The sequence below is a fragment of the Malaclemys terrapin genome, chromosome 1, assembly GCF_027887155.1.
Source record: "Malaclemys terrapin pileata isolate rMalTer1 chromosome 1, rMalTer1.hap1, whole genome shotgun sequence".
Lineage (NCBI taxonomy): Eukaryota > Metazoa > Chordata > Testudines > Emydidae > Malaclemys > Malaclemys terrapin.
Window position 1 is genome coordinate 3,228,671 of NC_071505.1, and position 23,537 is coordinate 3,252,207.

A 23,537-nucleotide genomic window follows, 5' to 3' on the forward strand; every position below is an offset into this window, starting at 1 on the left:
TGATCAATGGCTCCATGTCTAGTTGGCAGCCGGTTTCAAGCGGAGTGCCCCAAGGGTCGGTCCTGGGGCCGGTTTTGTTTAATATCTTTATTAATGATCTGGAGGATGGTGTGGACTGCACTCTCAGCAAGTTTGCAGATGACACTAAACTAGGAGGCGTGGTAGATACACTAGAGGGTAGGGATCGGATACAGAGGGACCTAGACAAATTAGAGGATTGGGCCGAAAAAAACCTGATGAGGTTCAACAAGGACAAGTGCAGAGTCCTGCACTTAGGACGGAAGAATCCCATGCACTGCTACAGACTAGGGACCGAATGGCTAGGTAGCAGTTCTGCAGAAAAGGACCTAGGGGTCACAGTGGACGAGAAGCTGGATATGAGTCAACAGTGTGCTCTTGTTGCCAAGAAGGCTAACGGCATTTTGGGCTGTATAAGTAGGGGCATTGCCAGCAGATCGAGGGACGTGATCGTTCCCCTTTATTCGACATTGGTGAGGCCTCATCTGGAATACTGTGTCCAGTTTTGGGCCCCACACTACAAGAAGGATGTGGAAAAATTGGAAAGAGTCCAGCGGAGGGCAACAAAAATGATTAGGGGTCTGGAGCACATGACTTATGAGGAGAGGCTGAGGGAACTGGGATTGTTTAGTCTCCAAAAGAGAAGAATGAGGGGGGATTTGATAGCAGCCTTCAACTACCTGAAGGGGGGTTCCAAAGAGGATGGAGCTCGGCTGTTCTCAGTGGTGGCAGACGACAGAACAAGGAGCAATGGTCTCAAGTTGCAGTGGGGGAGGTCCAGGTTGGATATCAGGAAAAACTATTTCACTAGGAGGGTGGTGAAACACTGGAATGCGTTACCTAGGGAGGTGGTGGAGTCTCCTTCCTTGGAGGTTTTTAAGGCCCGGCTTGACAAAGCCCTGGCTGGGATGATTTAGCTGGGAATTGGTCCTGCTTTGAGCAGGGGGTTGGACTAGATGACCTCTTGAGGTCCCTTCCAACTCTGATATTCTATGATTCTGTGATTCTACAGGCCCCTGGGGGACACCACTACTGTATTTACTTCTCTCCATTCTGAAAATGAACCATTTATTCCAACCTTTTGTTTCCTATCTTTTAACTGGGTTACCTGGCAATGCTTTCAGAATCATCCTTAATTTAATTTAATTTAATGACAAGCCTTTTGTTATATTAATCACGCTGCCTCTATTTATAGACAAATTCCCTGCCCCAAGGGCAGAAGCTGGGAGCAGCACAGAACTTATAACACTTCACGCTCAAGCTTAGGAGAACCTGGGTCGCTGTCTTGCAAAGACTCAGGCAGTCTCTTACCTCGAACCATGTGAATGGCCTTCTTGAAATCAAAGAAAAAAACTTACATTCTTAAAGTGAAAAATGTAGCTAAGTCTTTGCAGGAAAAGACTATTCAAAAACAGGTAATGCAAGGAGGAACTCCACTCTGATACTCAGGGCCTGCAGAATGCTATCAACCACTCCCAGGGTCAGATTCTCCTATCACTCCAGGGCTTTGAAAATTGCAATTTGAGAAGTGCCCAGTGGTGCTAGCTCCACAGGAAGGAATTTTGTCCCATGCAATTTTTAAGTGAGCAGGGAGAAACAAGGCCAACCAGAAGACCGATATTATGATGCAGCAGAGATTTTAATTCAAATGAAATCGGTAGTACACAGTTACAAGAAGAAATATTACAGAGCAGAAAGAATGTATTTCCAGTGTTTCAAGAAGGGATGCGACCGATCACATACCTCAATGGGGCGCATTTGCGACAACATGTTCTTTTTGCTTTCTTGCAGCTGCAGAGGTTGACAAACAAGTCCCCATTGTAACCATTTTAAGTTCTTTGTTTTACCCCAGTCGGTGGGAAATGAGACAAAGCCAAAGAGAAGCAGAGACTACACAACTTCTCCATTATACATCGGCCGTAGCACAGGTCAAGGTGATGCATTAAAGGTACATATTGATAGAAAGGATAGAACGTGGTGCCTAATTCTCCTTGACAGCAAGGCCTCTTTTTCCGCTTGCAAAGGGACTTAAAGTGATAATGAATGTAAATGATGCCTATCTTAAGGCCCCTGTTTCCTTCACACTGTGGGGTCAGTGTAAACAGTTTGCGTGTAATTCAGAATGAGTCCACAAGAGAAAAAGAGAATCAGCACATGGCTGGGAAAGCATTAGCAGAGAGTCATAAAGCGTAACCTTAGAAATGCAGCATGGCTATCAGAGCAAGGTGCTGAGCACACACAGCTCCCACTGACTTCAATGGAGCTCTGTTTGCCCAGCACTTCTGAAAGCCATGCCCAAATGATCAGGGGTGAATCTGTATCTTGCTGGTCATTTCCTGGTTTTTCCTTCTTCCATGGGTGTTCCTGCTGGGTTTAACATGGCCCACAATATCCACCAAGATACCTACGGCCATATCCCCCGTATCCCCATAGTCCCCCGTAACCATAAAGGCCCGGGTAACCGCAGTGTCCCCCATAGCCCAATAATCCCCCATATCCGTAATGGCCCCCGTAACCACCTAATCTCCCCAAACCATACAATCCTCCATAATGGCCTCCATAACCGTACAATCCCCCCAAACCGAATGAGCCTCCGAAACCGGCTCCGACCACAGGTGCTCCTACAGCTGCCACTTCGCTCTCTTGAGGGAAATTGCTGAGAATTGGTCCGGGGAGGGTCACGACAACCGGTGTGGGTCTGATCACCACTTCGGAGTCAGGGCACTGCCTAACGCACGGCTCGTTGAAGCTGCCAGTGACTGGACTGGGTCGGGCCACCCCGCATTCAGGATAGCACAGGCTTGAGAAAGTCATCTTTCTGGGATGGAGGTAAACCTGAAACACACAACACGGGCTAGAGTAAAGAGAAGATACAAGGACTGGTGGAGGAAAGGTTTCAAAACTCGGTTACAATTGTAGTGAGGTCTACATGGGGCCCAAGAGAGAGAGGAGGATTGGACTTAGTCTCTATGTGTGTGGCCATGTATGTGTTCCTGTTTTCTGTTTCTATGCCTCTTGTCCACTCGCACTAAACTTCCCTCCCAACTGGCCCCTTTGATCCCCTCTCAATGACCTTGTTTGAAAAACACCAACTGGAATAAGTGTAACTATTTTTATCATGGACACCTGGGATTCTGGGTCCACTTTAGACATTTCTCAAAGAGAACATGGCTGGGCTCATGGTAATCACATCCTTTCATTTGAGGATTTAACCTCTGCGTGCAAACCAGTTGTGTCCGGTATCACAGTGAGACTCTTTGGTTTTCCAAACCTTGGGAGTCACCAATACTTGCTGATGAATAAACAGAAACATAGGAATTGCTCGACTGGGTCACACCATTTGTCAGCTTAATCCATTGTTGTGTCTCCAATAGTGAGAAATAACAGCTGCTTCAGAGTAAATTAGAAAACCACTGAATTGGCCCTTTCTGGACTAACCTGAGAAAATTTCTTCCTAATCCAGCAAAGTGAAAAATCGCTAAATGATTTTCATAAGTTACTGAAAAGATTTAAATGCCCTAATTCTTCTTCTAGTTAACAGGAAATATGTTTCTGAATTGCATATGTTGCTCTTAAAGTCCCCCCCCTTAGCTTCAGATCATGAATCTACCAGTGCCTGCACCTGAATCACTACTCAAGATAGTTATGGAAGAACACCCTGATCCCGGATAAAAATAACAGTGAGTAAATTCAAAATTCCATTTTTAATGAAAAGAGTCCCTACTGTGATATCTCTGGGGTTAGAAAGAGATTGAGTGGAATCGGACTTACCCGGTTCACCGAGGAGATGAAGTCTGGAGAAGTGTTTAGAAGAGGTCTGAGTGGTGAGCACTTTTATACAGTTTCTAGGACTGAGTGGAGGATCTGCGATGCTGTTTGTGGAGGAGGTCCGAATTAGTTACCAAACAGACTTGATTGCCTTGTTAAATCCTCCTTTTGATGGAGCTGTTTTCCTCAGCGTTGGTGATTATTGGATTAATCACAGACTCAGAGGGTGTGACATGCACATTGCACTCTTCAGCTGTCTTTCATCTTAAAGTTGTATGGGCCAACTGCATTTCTTGTGTCATTGCACTAACTTTATTGCGGCTGCAATGAGAATGAATATCAAGGTGATTCTGAGCGGCATCAGTAGCATAAGTGGGTGTCATGAAAGGAATCCAATTGGTCCTTTCAATTCATGCTGGTCGTGATTAGGGGCATTGGGCAGTTCATTCTAAATGTGCTAGGAAACAGGGATCCATTTTTCTCCATTCTCACCACCTCCATTCTCAGCAGGTCAGATCCAGTTTTCTTTTAAATCAATGGGAATCATTCAATTGCCTTCAGTATTTTTTTTGTCAGGACTTTAAGTCTGAAATTCACCCTTTGGCAGAGGGATAGTACCATGCCTATAGACAACTTTAGTGCAATTATAAAATTTCAAATTGGGTCTTAACAGGGTCTTAAGTGGAGCATGGGCCTTTCTGATGGCCGTCTGCTAAGGGGTGAGTCTTACCCTATGGTAAATAAAACTTGACCGAACATTGGGCCTCCACTTGGGTCACCAATGCCGTCTCAAAGGGCTGCCTAGAGCAGATTTGCTCATCGGTCAAGGGGAGGGATGGCTCAGAGTCAAAGGAAGCAGTGCTCTTTTACAGAAAGGTTTTGAGTTAAGTCTTGGTACCTCTGCTCTACCAGAAACCATCTCTCCATCCATGAGCAGCCAAGGAACTGAGATCTTGTAAGACAATGCAGCTGACTGAGCCCAGCAAGAAACCCAGGAGATTTTAAAATGACACATTCTTGGGGAAGGAGGAGATGGCTGGGGGATGAGATTTGACATAATGTCTGACCCGACATAGGGCATGTTGCAGAAAACATTCCTGCCTGAACCAGAATGTTATTTAAAGTGTAAATGATATCCCCAAGGCTGGGTTCCATATTCAGGGAAGAGGGCAGAAGTGTCTTGCTTTGACTGAAGAACAGGAGTACTTGTGGCACCTTAGAGACTAACAAATTTATTAGAGCATAAGCTTTTGTGGGCTACAGCCCACTTCTTCGGATGCATATAGAGTGGAACATATATTGAGGAGATATATATACATACATACAGAGAGCATGAACAGGTGGGAGTTGTCTTACCAACTCTGAGAGGCCAATTAAGTAAGTGGAAAAAAAACTTTTGAAATGATAATCAAGATAGCCCAGTACAGACAGTTTGATAAGAAGTGTGAGAATACAAGCTATCAGGAACAGTATCCCCGATAATGTCACAGCTAACCTGGTGGCTGAACTTTGTGACTTTGTTCTCACCCACAACTATTTCACATTTGGGGACCATATATACCTTCAAGTCAGCGGCACTGCTATGGATACCCGCATGGCCCCACAGTATGCCAACATTTTTATGGCTGACTTAGGGGACGAGAGCTAAGGAAGCGTTGTTCTAACGCCCCTACTCTACTTGCGCTACATTGATGACATCTTCATCATCTGGACCCATGGAAAAGAAGCCCTTGAGGAATTCCACCATGATTTCAATAATTTCCATCCCACCATCAACCTCAGCCTGGATCAATCCACACAAGCGGTCCATTTCCTGGACACTACTGTGCTAATAAGCGATGGTCACATAAATACCACCCTATACCGGAAACCTACTGACCGCTACACTTACCTACATGCCTCCAGCGTCCATCCAGGACACACAACACGATCCATTGTCTACAGCCAAGCTCTAAGATATAACCGCATTTGCTCCAATCCCTCAGACAGAGACAAGCACCTACATGATCTCTATCAAGCATTCTTAAAACTACAATACCCACCTGCTGAAGTAAAAAAACAGATTGACAGAGCCAGACGAGTACCCAGAAGTCATCTCCTACAAGACAGGCCCAACAAAGAAAATAACAGAACACCACTAGCTGTCACCTTCAGCCCCCAGCCAAAACCTCTCCAGCACATCATCAAAGATCTACAACCTATCCTGAAAGATGATCCTTTACTCTCACAGATCTTGGGAGACAGACCTGTCCTCGCTTACAGACAACGCCCCAACCTAAAGCAAATACTCACCAGCAACCACACATCACTGAACAAAAACACTGACCTAGGAACCTATCCTTGTAACAAAGCCCGATGCCAACTCTGTCCACATATCTATTCAAGTGACATCATCATAGGACCTAATCACATCAGCCATACCATCAGGGGCTCGTTCACCTGCACATCTACCAATGTGATATATGCCATCATGTGTCAGCAATGCCCCTCTGCCATGTACATTGGCCAAACCGGACAGTCTCTATGCAAAAGAATAAATGGACACAAATCTGACATCAAGAATCGTAATACTCAAAAACCAGTGGGAGAACACTTTAACCTGTCTGGCCATTCAATGACAGACCTGCAGGTGGCTATCTTACAACAGAAAAACTTCAGAAACAGACTCCAACAAGAGACTGCTGAACTCGAATTGATATGCAAATTAGACGCCATCAATTTAGGTTTGAATAAAGACTGGGAATGGCTGAGCCATTACAAACATTGAATCTATCTCCCCATGTAAGTATTCTCACACTTCTTATCAACCTGTCTGTACTGGGCTATCTTGATTATCACTTCAGAAGTTTTTTTCACTTACTTAATTGGCCTCTCAGAGTTGGTAAGACAACTCCCACCTGTTCATGCTCGCTGTATGTGTGTGTATATATATATCTCCTCAATATATGTTCCATTCTATATGCATCCGAAGAAGTGGGCTGTAGCCCACGAAAGCTTATGCTCTAATAAATTTGTTAGTCTCTAAGGTGCCACAAGTACTCCTGTTCTTTTTGCGGATACAGACTAACACGGCTGCTACTCTGAAACCTTGCTTTGACTGGTAATTTACACCAAAAGTAATAGAGCCCTCGAAACCGGCTTTGACCACAGGTGTTCCTATGGTCCCAACTGGCTCTGCGGAGGGAAATTGTGGAGAATTGGCCCTGGGAGGGTCACAGGAACCAGTGAGGCTCTGATCACCACTTCAGAGTCAGGGTACTGCCTAACTCATGGGTCATTGAAGCTGATAGCAACCAGACTGGGTCGTTCTACCCCATATGGTTTTTAAAATATGCCAAATTCAAAACTACATTTGAAAGAAAATGAAATAGCCCCAAATTGTGTGGCCTTAAATCATGACCTGATTAAGGGAATGACATGAGAGATTCCATTTTGTTTAAAGTGACTGTGTGACTCAGTGCAGAGGCGTCTAATCCCAACAACACTTTATTAATATTCTAAGAATTCAACACTTTACGTGTGTGAAACACCAAGGAGAGTTTGTGAGGGGCTTTGAACTGTGGAGTTCTGAGGATGCTTAAGAACTTCCAGTCTTAACACCCTGACAGCCTCTGTTTGATAGGCCTAGAAAGAGAGACACATTGAGGTGCAGGTCACATGGGGAAAGTTGCAGAAACATAAATACAATACGATACTTCTGACTCCTCATACCACAGGCTGAGCTCTAGGTTGATCTCTGTTACACTATGTTACAAGATAATGTTAGTATCATATCTGATAACAAAATGTTTGCATCCAAGAGGGTTCAGGAGAAAGAGGTTTGGCATGAGTAGTCCCAACTATTGGGGTTTATTTCTGACTCTGACAATCGCTCCCTGTCTGACCTTCACCTGAATGTGCCTCCCCTTACCTCCGTGGCAAACAGGTATAATTGTAACTTTCAGGGTGGATTGTTTGAGTCTTCCTGTGATCTAAGCATTTCAAGGCACTTCACAAACACTCATTAAATTATATACAGCCAAAGAGATGAATTACTAAAGTAGTAATAACTTTTTACTGGGATTAGATGTTCGTACACTGAAGATTAGATTCACTTTAAAAATGTATGTCAAGGTCTCAGATGTCATTCCAATGCTCAGTTTGTGATTCCTAACCTTTGAAATTGGGGCTTTTTGGCTTTCATTCCATGTACCTTTGCATTTCCCTTTTCTATATATTTTAAAGTTTCAGGGTAGATACTGAACCAGTGTAAAAGGGAACAGTTCCGTCAACTTCCAATTGAGGGTATGTACTTTATTTAGCCCGGCTTAGAGAAACCTTGTTGGGAGTGTCTCTCTCTGTGATACTTGGCACCTCTACCCCCTGGTGCTCAGATCCAACATATAGGGAAACCAATGGGAAACATCAGGTACTGCATCTCCACTCATGGGCAGCCAAGAGAACTGTGTCTTGTGAGAGACTTCAGCTAATGAAAAAAAGTAAGAAGTATAAGACTGGCAGAGTTAAGCAGAACTTCTTCAAAGGTCACTTTGCTGTGGGATGAGACGGGGTTAGTTGCAATTCTGACCAACCTAGTGCATTCTGCAAGACCCGTCTCCCACATAAAGCTTTGCAGCCAGAATTAGAATGATTTTTAAAGTGGAAAATACACCCCCACCAGGATTTCTTCTAGCCCGAGCAGCACTAAATGCTTCCCTCAGTTGTAAGCCCAGAACGTCATTGCAGTCTGTGGAGCTGTACTGATGTCCACTGGCTCAGTATCTGTCTCTTGAGCTCTGTAAAGGAATGTTTACTTAGAAAGGGAAATGCAAAGCTTTATTGAATGAAAATCAAACCGCCCCAAATTCAGAAGCTGGGAATCATCCACTGACTATTGTCATGACATCAGAAACCTTAACATTTAACCTTAACATTTAATCCAGCGGATTTTTTTGCAGCTATGTCAGCCTCAAAAGCATGGGCGGGATTGTGGAGGTGCAAAGCAGTAGCCCCTTCTGGCAGTCCCCACCTGTTCCTGCTGAGTAGCTGTTACCAAAGGCAGTGAGATGCACCGCATTGGTGTTTGTAGTGGCATCACCAGCAGAGGTTGGTGTTTTGTACCTTGCAACCTCCTTGGGGCTCCAGGCAGCGCCTCTGGAGACATATGGGGCCGGTGTATGCGGCACATGAGCAGCTCTTGTCTGTGGAGGTGGCTGTGGCATTTGGTCGCCGGGCGGCTTCCCAGCTCTCGCCTGGATGGGACACGGGGAGCCTGGAACTCTACAGCCAGTGAGTTCCCAACCCACCCTCCCCAGGGCAGGCTGTCGGTGAAAGGCTCTGGGAGGCAGGGACCGAGAGATGGGTTTGTCAAAGACCACCAAAAAAATTGTTGTGAGAACCCTTGAATCCTAATCCATAATTTGGGGGCATCTTATCCTAGAAAAAAATTCTGCTATTAAAATAATAGAACCCTGGGCGCACACACAACTTTACTGAGGCTGCAGTGCTTTGAAGTCCTTGGATTTGCGGAAGCCTCTGATCATCGAGCATAATATCACTATGAGATCTGGCTTATGTGGAGGTGAACAAGCACCTTGAGGTGAAGGTTACACAGGGAGCAAGTGGGAGAGTCAGCAATAAAACCAGTCAAAGTGATTACTCATCTCCATGCTCATCACTGCTCCTGAACTGCACTGGACAGTTCCCATTCAAGGCTTCTGAATATCCCACTGCACCATCAGTGAAGTCAGTAGAATGATCCCAGGAATGTAACTGGCCCATACAGTTTTCAGTTGTTTAATTAGCTGGTGGCAACAGCTGATTTCCTTTGTTTTCTTTCTCAGCTCTTCTCCAGTGTGTGTGTGTGTGTGTGTGAAATGGCTTGAGGGTACCCCACCAGAAGGAATTCCCAAGTGTGCCTTCCTGGGTTCTCTACGGGGTTTTTGCACTTGGGTCATGGCAGCATCTACCCATCCAAAGTCAGAGAAAAGCTGTATCCGAGCTGAGACAGAGTGGAGCTGCGGCTGGGGCTGGGGCTGGAGCCGTCCGGAGCCAGGTGCAAAAATGACCCATGCATACAAATAGGATGAATAGATTCAGTAGATCATAACCTTTGCAGAGATACGTTACATGGCATATGTAGCATAAAACATATTCCAGTTATGTCATATATACATTCATCGGCATATTTCCATAAAGCCTTACGGGGTGCAACGTCACATGGTGTCCCTCAGCCCACGGCATTGGGTGACTTGTTCCCTTAACCTTTCCCATTTTTTCCTTATATACTTATTAGTTGCTGTTCAATAAATGGTTTTTGCTTTGAACTATATGCAATGATCACTGGGTCAGGGAAGCATCCGGTGTGAAGAGAGCACCCCAATGTGGGGACACCCTGCCCCTGTCCTAAGTGTCCATGACAAGACTGCGGGTCGAGTCCTCCAGGAATCCTGGGCCCAGCCTTGTTGGGGTGACAAGGTCTCTGCCACACAGGAGAGTGGAAGGGGAGCCCTCGAGGTCAGGCAGCCTCTGGGTAAAGGAAGTGGGAGCGAGGACTCAGATTCTTTCTCTTGCCAATTCCACAGGGGGCGTGTATAAGCCAGGAAAGTTCCTGGCTATCGTGAAACCATCCCCCACTCACATAGAGGTTATATCCTAACAAGGAAACTAGCATTATTAATGCTATCCCAGCCATCTTCTGTGCAATATTTTTTAAATGGAGTGAAAATCCCAGGCATTAATGATAGAAATTTGATGTATTTATGCTTCTTAGCGACAGGATATTTATGCATCCGAAGAAGTGGGCTGTAGTCCACGAAAGCTTATGCTCTAATAAATTTGTTAGTCTCTAAGGTGCCACAAGTACTCCTGTTCTTCTTTTTAGGTCAAAGAGAGTAACAAGGATTCAAAAGAGCTCATTAGGTCCCTCCTTCTTTCTTTCTTTTTTAAGCAGAGTCTGAAGGAGCTCTTCCCTGACATCTAGTGGTGAGCTGTGGAAAGTTGATCTCATTTTAGGGTGATCAGGTGTCCTGATTTTATAGGGACAGTCCCTATTTTGGGGTCTTTTTCTTATATAGGCTTCTATTACCCCCCACCCCCTGTCCCAATTTTTCACATTTACTGTCTGGTCACCTGATCTCATTTGCATGGACACACCCACTCTGCCTAGGTGCTCAGCATGGTGGGACTGCTTGCCCAAATGATCTCTTGTGGCTGGTGTTGGATCCCCAGTCTCCTTGTTATTGGGGCCGAGTAATAAAGGGTTGTTATCCTTGTTGTCTGAATCGAGGGCAGCAGACCTGTACCCAGGCCCTCTCAGAGGTCCAGAGGAGCCCCGGCCACTTCCAGCTTTTGAGGCCCCTAGCCATAATAAAAATAAAAAATGATGACACATGAAAACAAAATAAGGCACCAAAAAAAGAGTGAGACATAATTTGAATTTTTTTTTATTTAACAAATGCTTTTCTAGCCTTTTTCTGTGCAAATGCACTAATTATCGAGGAAAAAATCTTGCTTTCGTGCGATATCACAGTTGATATTAAGCCTGGCAAGCCCATTCAAACGCTCTTGTCCCATAGTTGAACGGTGATAGTTCTTTACCTGTGTCAACACGTTGAAGGTGCGTTCACCTGAAGCCACTGATGCAGGAAAACTGATAAAAATATGCAATGCAATTGTGATATTAGGAAACACCCCAGAGAGTCCAAGTTCGAGTATTTCTTGAAGCAGTTCCTTTGGCTTGCAATCCAATTTAAAGTTCGTGGAATATATTCGTTTGAGGAAGATGACCTCGTTACTGAGATCTTTTGAGATTTCTTTGTTGTACTGTTGCTAAAATTGTTCAACTGCAGAAAGTAGATCTTCATTACTCAGTCTGTTGAACTGCCAAAGATACCCAAAAAGGGTACAAATTTGTCGCAGTGACTCAAATAAATGTGTAAGACCTGATTGAATAGAGTCAATGATGACGAGGAAGATACGGACCCTATAATGCTGCTTGGTATCGGATTCAGTAGGTAAGTTGCGATTGGTGGAGAACTCAGATGAAATGCCATTATTCTGTGCTACTAATTTGGACTCAGTCAGGATCGCATCCCATTGTTCATGAATCTGTTGAATATCATTGATAAGACTTTCAATGTTATCCCTCTCAACATCAAGTGTCGCATTGCGTGCTTCCATTACCAGATTAGTTTGGTGGATCATTGTAAGTAGCTTCATCCACAAAGATGACATCAGAATGCATTCAAATTTGGACATGTGAATGATGACCGGTTCACAGTACAGAGATTGTTTTTCCATACTCCAGCATAACCAGTCTCTTGTGCAGGTCTCACCATTTGGAAGAGTTTTTGTCAGCAGCCGAGTAGGAAAGGCATGATTATCAACATCTCGTGGAATGTTATTGGGAATTTCAAAACAACTAATTTGAAGAAAAGATTGCATTTGGGCAGCATTGCTCTTGTCAATAATTCCAGTGTCAGTCACATCAAACCTTTAGTACTCATGAATTGCTCTTGCTGCGTAAGATCTACATCTTCCTGTTGCTGTTGAGTTTCTTCATCGTACACCGGATCTTCTGCTGTATCTGTTACTGTTGGCACATCTTCTTCTTGACTACTGTCCTCGTGTTCAGGTATTGGCATTGAAATATCACCTGTTGCAGTTGCTGAGTTTTCATTATCTGTAGCATTGTTTGTTGGGTAAGGTGTGTTTTCCAGTGGTTTGAGAAATGAAGTTATTGGCTTTGAGCTCTTAGCTGCTGCTTCACTCAGGGCACGTCTTCACTACCCGCCGGATCGGCAGGTAGCAATCAATCTATTGGGGATCGACTTATCGCGTCTAATGAAGACGCGATAAAATCGATCTCTGACCGCTCTGCCGTCGACTCCGGAAATCCACCACGGCAAGAGGCGGAAGCGGAGTCAATGGCAGCGCGGCAGCGGTCGACTCGCCGCCGTCCTCACAGCCAGGTAAGTGGGCCTAAAATACGCAACTTCAGCTACGCTATTCACGTAGCTGAAGTTGCGTATCTTAGGTCGACTCCCCCCCCCGTAGTGTAGACCTAGCCTCAGTTGTTTTCGCCGTAACTTGCTTACACCACTTTCAAATCTCCTCTTCATAATGATCTAGACAGTCATTATGTAGCCTATCCACACTTGAAATCTTCTACTGTAAACATGTACACAAATGCAGAATGGTTCACAAAGGCTGAAAAGACTGAAAATGAAGGAATACTAATTAAGAACACAAAATGAAACAGACAGGTTATTATCCTTATCACTGAATCAAAACTCAAGCATGCAAGGTATAATAATAATAATATAAGAGGCTGAGCTGAAGACAAAGGGATGACATATATATATATAGTAAACACAGACATGGATACAGAGGGATAATATCCACAAATTTCAAACATGTGTCCTCACAAAACTCACTGTACAAGATTATCTTCACAAATTTTCACCTTGAATCTGGGCCTATAGATTACAAAAGCCTACGATGATGGCCAAGCTACCAGGCGAGGACTCAACCAACCAACCGGTCACCTCTTTTAGCTACCATATGAAGATAATAATGAGGAATTCTCACACATAAACAATTCCTTAGTCAACTAGATATAAAACTACAAAGACACTAAAATGTAACAATTCTCTACCTTCCAACACGCACTTGATCCAGCATCAGCCACTAGTAGTGGTTTGTTTATATAATCAGCTGATCTGAGAGGACATGTTCATCATGGTCTAATCTTGTGCCATCAGAACCAATACATTTTTATTAATATTTATGAACATTTTTAACTCTTTAATATGACAAAATTTATATCAGTTAACAAAAAAATTGTCTTTTACCAAATCACATCTCTAATTTGTTTAAATTTGCAGCCCTAAGCTGAGAGAGTGGGTCACATTTTGGTCCAACAGGGATGCACATAAAAACAAATTGCGAAACTTATAAAATGCCAAAAAATTAACAAGTGTCTACATTTGAGGCCCTCTTTGAGCTTGAGGCCCAGGCCAAACGGCCCTCCTGGCCCCCCCCCGATTGGCCCATATGGTTGTTGGGGAATACAGGGTTGGGTGGGATCGTGATGGGGTCATAGGTGCCTTAATGGAAACTGTAGACCATGTTACATCCAGCAGGCATATCCATGGGAACAGGAAGAAGCAGAAAATGAATGGCAAGATACAGATTCACGTCTGATTACACAGGCCTGGGTTTGAAAAGCGTAGAGTGCACCAAACTCTGTGTGAAATAACGAGAGAGCTGCATTTCATCAGCACCTCATGCATCATTTCATCATTCCTAATATTTGCCATGTTACCCTTGATCGGTTATGTCTAATTTCTTCCTGGCTATTATCTTCCTCTATTATCAACCCAGTGGGCCTGATTCTCAACTACACAATGGGTTTTACACCACACTATAATGTACAAATGAAGCAGGGGCTGTAAGGTATTCTGCTGGGTTTCTTTCACTTCCCTTTGAAGCACCTGGTACTGACCACTGTGGGAAAGAGGCCTGGTCTTCTGCAGCAATGCCTGTGTTCTTCCGTTCCAAGGAGGGGTCCATGGGTATGGTCTGATATTGAAGACTAGAGCTGTATTGCTTTTACACAAAACCCTAGATGGCTAAATCTCTCCTTCCCACCTGAGTATTGTATCATGTCCTTAAAGAGGCAGGATGGTCTGGATACATTTTTACTTTCGTGTTGTCAAATCAAAAATTTGATTAGTGGAAAATGTTCATCTTCTGGGAACTGAGAGCCACAAAAATGTTGATGAAAAATGTAGTGGGAACTGTAATCTTTTTATCTGCAATTTCTGCAATATCAAGCAATGATACATCCAGCGGATTTTATACAAGACTGGTAATATGGAGTTCAGTGAGTCACAGTTACCTCAAAAGCCACGAGATTCTTGTACAGAATAAATGGTCTGGGCACGAATCTCTTCATATCACACATGAGATTCCTGACTCCTGCAGATGACGTTTGTGATGTTGCACCTCATAATACTTTATAGAAATATGCTTATGAGTGTAAATATGACATAACTGGAATATGTTTTATGCTAGATATGCCATGTAACAGCTTTGTAAAGGTTATGTTCTACTGAATGTATTCATCCTATTCATAATCATGTATCATTTTTATATCTGAAGTTATGAGCGTTGGCTCTATGCTTGTATTTAAAGTGTTTGCTGTAGAAAGCACCTAAGGCAGATTTGGTCAATGAAGTTTCAAGGGGTTATTCGAGTAATTGGGAGTACTTAGCTAACAATGGACCTTGAGAGACACCAGTCCACATCTGAACTTTTCTAGGAACGTTCAAACTAACATGTAAACAATGGTGTCAGCCGGTAAAGAACTGAGTCATGCATGGACATGTGACTTGCCCATGTGATTCCAAAACTCCATCTTGTAGCTGTGATTCTGCACAGAACACAAGGGGTTTCCACCCACAAGAGAGAGACTATATAAGGCCCTGGGAAACCCCTCCATTTTGTCTTCAGTTGGCTCAAGAGTTAGCCTCTCCACCCCAAAGAGATGCCTGAAAGAAACTGAAACAAAGGACAGTAACTATGGGGGTGTGAGTGATTGCTGGGCCCAGACTAGGAGGAAGTCTAATCTGTACAAGAAGCTTATTGAAACATCTCTGAGGGCGAGATTTACCTGCACTTAGTTTACTACTGTATTAGGCTTAGGCTTGCGTATTTTATTTTATTTTGCTTGGTAACTTACTTCGTTCTGTCTGTTATTACTTGGAACCACTTAAATCCTACTTTTTGTATTTAATAAAATCACTTTTTACTTGTTAATTAACCCAGAGCAAGTAATTAATACCTGGGGGAGCAAACAGCTGTGCATATCTCTCTATCAGTGTTATGGACGGCGACCAATTTATGAGTTTACCCTGTATAAGCTTTATACAGAGTAAAACAGATTTATTTGGGGTTTGGATCCCATTGGGAATTGGGTATCTGGGAGTTGGAGACAGGAGCACTGCTTAAGCTGTTTTTAGTTAAGTCTGCAGCTTTTGGGAGATGAGGTTCAGACCTGGGTCTGTGTTTGTAGCAGTTGTTTAGTCTGACAAAGCGAAGGCTGAGGGGGGATATGATTGCTATCTTCAAATATATCAGAGGGGTTAATACAAGGGAGGGAGAGGAATTATTCCAGCTTAGTACTAATGTGGACACGAGAATGAATGGATATAAACTGGCCGGGGGGAAGTTCAGGCTTGAAATTAGACGAAGGTTTCTGACCGTCAGAGGGGTGAAATATTGGAACGAAATTGGTTTTAAGATTAAGATAAGTTTATGGAGGGAATGGTTTAATGGTAAAACATAGTAGCCAAGGAAAACCAAGCAATGGTACATGAATAGCATAATGGCCAACAAGGGTCAGGCTAGAGACTCTTGCCTATATGCTCGGGGTATTACTGATCGCCATATTTGGGGTCGGGAAGGAATTTTCCTCCAGGGTAGATTGGCTGAGCCTCTGGAGGTTTTTCGCCTTCCTCCGCAGCATGGGGCAGGGATCACTAGCAGGAGGGACTCAGCCGATTGAAGGCACTAAAACACAGGATTGGGGACTTCAACGGCAGAGTCCAGGGAAGGGTCTTGCGGCCTGCAGCATGCAGGGGGTCAGACCAGATGATCATAATGGTCCCTTCTGACCTTAAAGTCTATGAGTCTATGAGTTATTGAATATGGGTCTATCATTGGTATCTTTACAATTTTAATTAAATTGTTTGAACTACATAATTACATTATCATGAATTGCAGTATAGTAAAATCATTGCAATAGCTTACAAGTTGTCTTCACTAACGTCCCAGTTTAAAGACATTACATCTCACTGTAGCTTTCTGGATGAAACTGTCAGCAATCTTAGTTACAGGTCGTTCGCTGGTATGGTCTTGCTGCATGTTAAGGACAGCTGCATTACTCAGTTGTGTCTGTCCCATTGATAACTGGAGATAATTTGTAAATCTTCTGAAGCTGAAGAATGAGCGTTCCGCAGTTCAGGATGATACAGGCACAGTGAGAAGGTTTCTCATAAATTTCAGTACTGCAAATGACTCCAAAATCTCTTTCTTGATGGATACCAGCTAATTTAGACCCCATCATTTTGTATGTATAGTTGGGATTATATTTTGCCATGTGCATTACTTTGCATTTAACATTGAATGTCATCTGCCATTTCATTGCCAAGTCACCCAATTGAGTAATTTTGTATCATCTGCAAATTATGTCACCTCACTGTTTACCCCTTTTTCTAGATCATTTATGAATATGTTGAACAATGCTGATCCCAATACAGGCCCCTGGGGGACACCACTACTGTATTTACTTCTCTCCATTCTGAAAATTGGCCATTTATTCCAACCTTTTGTTTCCTATCTTTTAACTGGGTTGCCTGGGAATGCTTTCAGGATCATCCTTAATTTAATTTAATGACAAACCTTTTGTTATCTTATTCATCCTGCCCAAGGGCAGAAGCTGAGAGTAACACAGAACTTACCACATTCCTCACTGAAGCTTCTGAGAACCTGGGTCGCTGTCCTGCAAAGACTCACACAGAACCATATGATTGGCCTTCTTGAAATCAAAGAAAATCTATCTTTGCAGGAAAAGGCTTTTTGCTAAAGCAGGTAATGCAAGGAGAAACTCCATCCTGGTACTTAGGGCCTTCAGAATGCTTTCAAGCATTCTAAGGTCCCGCTTCTCCTATCACTCCAGGGCTTTGAAAATTGCAATTTGAGAAGTGCCTGGTGGTGCCGGCTCCACAGGGAGGAATTTCGTCCAACACAATTTTTAAGTAAGGAGGGAGGAACTAGGACAACCAGAAGACTGATATTAAAATGCAGCAGAGTTTTTAATGCAAATGAAATCGGCAGTACACAGTTACAGGAAGAAATATAACAGAGCAGAAAGAATGTATTACCAGTGTTTCAAGAAGGGATGCGACCGCTCACATACCTCAATGGGGCGCATTTCAGACAAGATGTTCTTTTTGCTTTCTTGCAGCTGCAGAGATTGACAAACAAGTCCCCTTTGTAACCATTGTAAGTTCTTTGTTTTACCCCAGTCGGTGGGAAATGAGACAAAGCAAAATGGAAGCAGAGACTACGCAGTGTCTCCATTAGACATCGGCCGCAGCACAGGTCAAGGTGAGGAGTTAAAGGTACGTACTGATGGAAAGGATAGAACATGTAGGGCCTAATTCTCCTTGACAGCAAGGTCTCTTTTTCCCCTTGCAAAGGGACTTAAAGTGATAATGAACATAAATGATGACTAGCTTAAGGCCCCTGTTGCCTTCACCCTGCAGGGTTAGTGTAAACATGTAATTCAGAATGAGTCATAGAATCATAGAATCATAGAATATCAGAGTTGGAAGGGACCTCAAGAGGTCATCTAGTCCAACCCCCTGCTCAAAGCAGGACCAATTCCCAGCTAAATCATCCCAGCCAGGGCTTTGTCAAGCCGGGCCTTAAAAACCTCCAAGGAAGGAGACTCCACCACCTCCCTAGGTAACGCATTCCAGTGTTTCACCACCCTCCTAGTGAAATAGTTTTTCCTGATATCCAACCTGGACCTCCCCCACTGCAACTTGAGACCATTGCTCCTTGTTCTGTCATCTGCCACCACTGAGAACAGCCGAGCTCCATCCTCTTTGGAACCCCCCTTCAGGTAGTTGAAGGCTGCTATCAAATCCCCCCTCATTCTTCTCTTCTGGAGACTAAACAATCCCAGTTCTCTCAGCCTCTCCTCATAAGTCATGTGCTCCAGACCCCTAATCATTTTTGTTGCCCTCCGCTGGACTCTTTCCAATTTTTCCACATCCTTCTTGTAGTGTGGGGACCAAAACTGGACACAGTATTCCAGATGAGGCCTCACCAATGTCGAATAAAGGGGAACGATCACGTTCCTCGATCTGCTGGCAATGCCCCTACTTATACAGCCCAAAATGCCGTTAGCCTTCTTGGCAACAAGAGCACACTGTTGACTCATATCCAGCTTCTTATCCACTGTGACCCCTAGGTCCTTTTCAGCAGAACTGCTACCTAGCCATTCGGTCCCTAGTCTGTAGCAGTGCATGGGATTCTTCCGTCCCAAGTGCAGGACTCTGCACTTGTCCTTGTTGAACCTCATCAGGTTTTTTTCTGCCCAATCCTCTAATTTGTCTAGGTCCCTCTGTATCCGATCCCTACCCTCTAGTGTATCTACCACGCCTCCTAGTTTAGTGTCATCTGCAAACTTGCTGAGAGTGCAGTCCACACCATCCTCCAGATCATTAATAAAGATATTAAACAAAACCGGCCCCAGGACCGACCCTTGGGGCACTCCACTTGAAACCGGCTGCCAACTAGACATGGAGCCATTGATCACTACCCGTTGAGCCCGACGATCTAGCCAGCTTTCTATCCACCTTACAGTCCATTCATCCAGCCCATACTTCTTTAACTTGGTGGCAAGAATACTGTGGGAGACAGTATCAAAAGCTTTGCTAAAGTCAAGAAATAACACATCCACTGCTTTCCCCTCATCCACAGAGCCAGTTATCTCATCATAGAAGGCAATTAGGTTAGTCAGGCACGACTTCCCCTTCGTGAATCCATGCTGACTGTTCCTGATCACTTTCCTCTCCTCTAAATGTTTCATAATTGATTCCTTGAGGACCTGCTCCATGATTTTTCCAGGGACTGAGGTGAGGCTGACTGGCCTGTAGTTCCCCGGATCCTCCTTCTTCCCTTTTTTAAAGATGGGCACTACATTAGCCTTTTTCCAGTCATCTGGGACCTCCCCCGATCGCCATGAGTTTTCAAAAATAATGGCTAATGGCTCTGCAATCTCACCCGCCAACACCTTTAGCACCCTCGGATGCAGCGCATCCGGCCCCATGGACTTGTGCACGTCCAGTTTTTCTAAATAGTCCCGAACCACTTCTTTCTCCACAGAGGGTTGGTCACCTTCTCCCCATGCTGTACTGCCCAGTGCAGCAATCTGGGAGCTGACCTTGTGCGTGAAGACAGAGGCAAAAAAATCATTGAGTACATTAGCTTTTTCCACATCCTGGGTCACTAGGTTGCCTCCCTCATTCAGTAAGGGGCCCACACTTTCCTTGATTTTCTTCTTGTTGCTAACATACCTGAAGAAACCCTTCTTGTTACTCTTAACATCTCTTGCTAACTGCAACTCCAAGTGTGATTTGGCCTTCCTGATTTCACTCCTGCACGCCTGAGCAATATTTTTATACTCCTCCCTGGTCATTTGTCCAATCTTCCACTCCTTATAAGCCTCTTTTTTGCGTTTAAGATCAGCAAGGATTTCACTGTTTAGCCAAGCTGGTCGCCTGCCATATTTACTATTCTTTCTACACATCGGGATGGTTTGTTCCTGCAACCTCAATAAGGATTCTTTAAAATACAGCCAGCTCTCCTGGACCCCTTTGCCCTTCATGTTATTCTCCCAGGGGATCCTGCCCATCTGTTCCCTGAGGGAGTCAAAGTCTGCTTTTCTGAAGTCCAGGGTCCGTATTCTGCTGCTCTCCTTTCTTCCTTGTGTCAGGATCCTGAACTCGACCATCTCATGGTCACTGCCTCCCAGGTTCCCATCCACTTTTGAGTCCACATGTGAATGAGAGAATCAGCACTTGGTTGGGAAAGCCTTGGCAGAAAGAGTCATAAAGCGTAACATTAGAAATGCAGCATGGCTATCAGACCAAGGTGCTGAGCGCACACAGCTCCCACCGAGTTCAACTGGAGCCATGTTTGCACAGCACTTCTGAAAGCCATGCCCAAAAGATCAGGGGTGAATCTGTATCTTGCGGTTCATTTTCTGGTTCTTTCTTCTTCCACAGATGTTCCTGCTGGGTTTAACATGGCCCACAATATCCATCAAGATGTCTACGGCCATATCCTCCGTATCCCCATAATCCCCCGTAACCATAAAGGCCTGGGTAACCGCAGTGTCCCCCATAGCCCAATAATCCCCCATAACCGTAAAGGCCCCCATAACCACCGTATCCCCCTAAACCATGCAATCCTCCGTAATGGCCTCCATAGCCGTACAATCTCCCCAAACTGAATGAGCCTCCAAAACCGGCTCTGACCACAGGTGCTCCTACAGCTGCCACTTCGCTCTCTTGAGGGAAATTGCTGAGAATTGGTCCAGGGAAGGTCACAACAACCGGTGAGGGTCTGATCACCACTTCGGAGTCAGGGCACTGCCTAACGCACGGCTCGTTGGAGCTGCCAGTGACTGGACTGGGTCGGGCCATCCCGCATTCTGGATAGCACAGGCTGGAGAAAGTCATCTTTCCTGGTTGGAGGTAAACCTGAAACACACAACAGGGACTAGAATAAAGAGAAGGTACAAGTGCCTGTGGAAGAAAAGCTTGAAAGCTCGGTTAGTGTTGCAGTGAGGTCTGCACGGGGCCTGAGAGAGAGAGGAGAAATGGACTTAGTCTCTATGTGCCTGGTCATGTATTTGTTCCTATATCCTCTTTCTACACCTCTTGTCCACTCGCACTAAGCTTCCCTCCCAACCGGCATCTTTGATCTCCTCTCAAAGACTGACTAGAATAAGCGTAACTATTTCTGTGCTGGACACCTGGGATTCTGGGTCCATTTTAGACATTTCTTAAAGAGAACATGGCTGGGATCATGGTAATCGTATAATTTCCTTTGAGGATTTAACCTCTGCATGGAAACCAGTTGAGTCCAGTGTCAGAGTGTGGCTCTTTGAGTTTCCAAACCTTGGGAGTCACCAATACTTCCTGATGAAGAAACAGAAACTTTTATTTTCTCCAAACAAATCACAAAAGACAAACTCCTCAGATGGGGTAAAATGGGCTCAGGTCCACTGACTTCCATGGAGTGACACTAAATTACACCATCTGAGGAGAAGCACCTTCAATGGGTATTTCTGTTCAGGAGAACATAGGAATTGTTCGACTGGATCACACCACTTGTCAGCTAAATCTATTGTTGTGTCTTGAATAGTGAGGAGTAACAGCTGCTTCAGAGTAAAGTAGAAAACCACTGAATTGGCCCTTTCTGGACTAACCTGGGAAAATTTCTTCCTAATCCAGCTAAGTGAAAAATGGTTAAGGGACTTTCTAAAGTTTCTGAAAAGATTTAAATGCCCTAATTCTTTTTCCAGTTAATAGGAAATATTTTCCCACCAGGGTCTACAACTGAATAATGACAGAAGATAGTTGTGGAAGAACACCCTGATCCCTGGCAAAAATCACAGCGACTATATGCAAGATTCCATCTTAAATGAAAAAAGGCCCTATTGTGATATCTCTGGGGTTAGAAAGAGATTGAGTGGAATTGGACTCACCCAGTTCACCGAGGAGATGAAGTCCGGAGAAGTGTTTAGAAGAGGGCTGAGTTGTGAGCACTTTTATACAGTTCCTAAGACTGCCTGGAGGATCTGTGATGCTGTTTGTGGGGACGGTCCTAATTAGTTACCAAAGAAACTTAATTGCCTTGCAAAATCCTCCTTTGGATGGAGCTGTTTTCCTCAGTGTTGGTGATTATTGGGCTAATCTCATCCTCAGAGGGTGTGACATGCATGTTGCACTCTTCAGCTTTCTTTCATCTTAGAATTGTACGGGCCAACTGCATTTCTTGTGTCATTCCACTAACTTTATTGGGGCTGCAATGAAAAGAAATGTCAAGACGATTCTGAGCAGCATCAGTAGCACAAGTGGGTGTCATAAAAGGAATCCAGTTTGGTCCTTTCAATTCATGCTGGTCATGGTTAGGGGCATTGGGCACTTCATTGTAAATGTGCTATGAAGCAAGGAGCCATTTTTCTCCATTCTCATCACCTCCATTCCCATCAGGTGAGATCTAATTCCCTTTCAAATCAATGGGAATCATTCCATTTCCTCCAGCATGTTTCCTGTCATGACTTTAAGTCTGAAATTCACCCTTTGGCAGAGGGATAGTACCATGCCTATGAACAAATTTAGTCCAATTTTAAACTTTCAAACTGGGTCTTAACAGGTCTTAAGTGGAGAATGGGCCTTTGTGATGGCAGTCTGCCCAGAGGTGAATCTTACCCTATGGTGAGTAATACTTGACCTAACATTGGACCTCCACTTGGGTCACCAATGCTGTCTCAAAGGGCTGCCTAGAACAGATTTGCTCGTGGGTCAAGGGGAGGGATGGCAGAGAGAGAAAGGAAGCAGTGCTGTTTTGTACAAAGGGTTTGAGTTATGTCTTGGAACCTGTACTCTGTCAGAAACCATCTCTCCATCCATGAGTAGACAAGAAAGTGAGGTTGTCATAACTATAAAGGGAAGGGTAATAGCTGTCCTGTGTACAGTACTATAAATTCCTCCTGGCCAGAGACTCCAAAATCCTTTTCCCTGTAAAGGGTTAAGAAGCTCAGGTAACCTGGCTGGCATCTGACCTAAAGGACCAATAAGGGGACAAGATACTTTCAAATCTTGGGGGGGGAAGGCTGTTGTTTGTGTTCTTTGTTTGGGAGTGTGTTCGTTCTCGGGGACTGAGAGGGACCAGACATCAATCCAGGTTCTCCACATCTTTCTAAACAAGCCTCTCCTATTTCAAACTTGTAAGTAAATAGCCAGGCAAGGCGTGTTAGTTTTCCTTTGTTTTCTCAACTTGTAAATGTACCTTTTACTAGAGTGTTTATCTTTGTTTGCTGTACTTTGAACCTGAGACTAGAGGGGAGTCCTCTGAGCTCTTTAAGTTTGATTACCCTGTAAGGTTAATTTCCATACTGATTT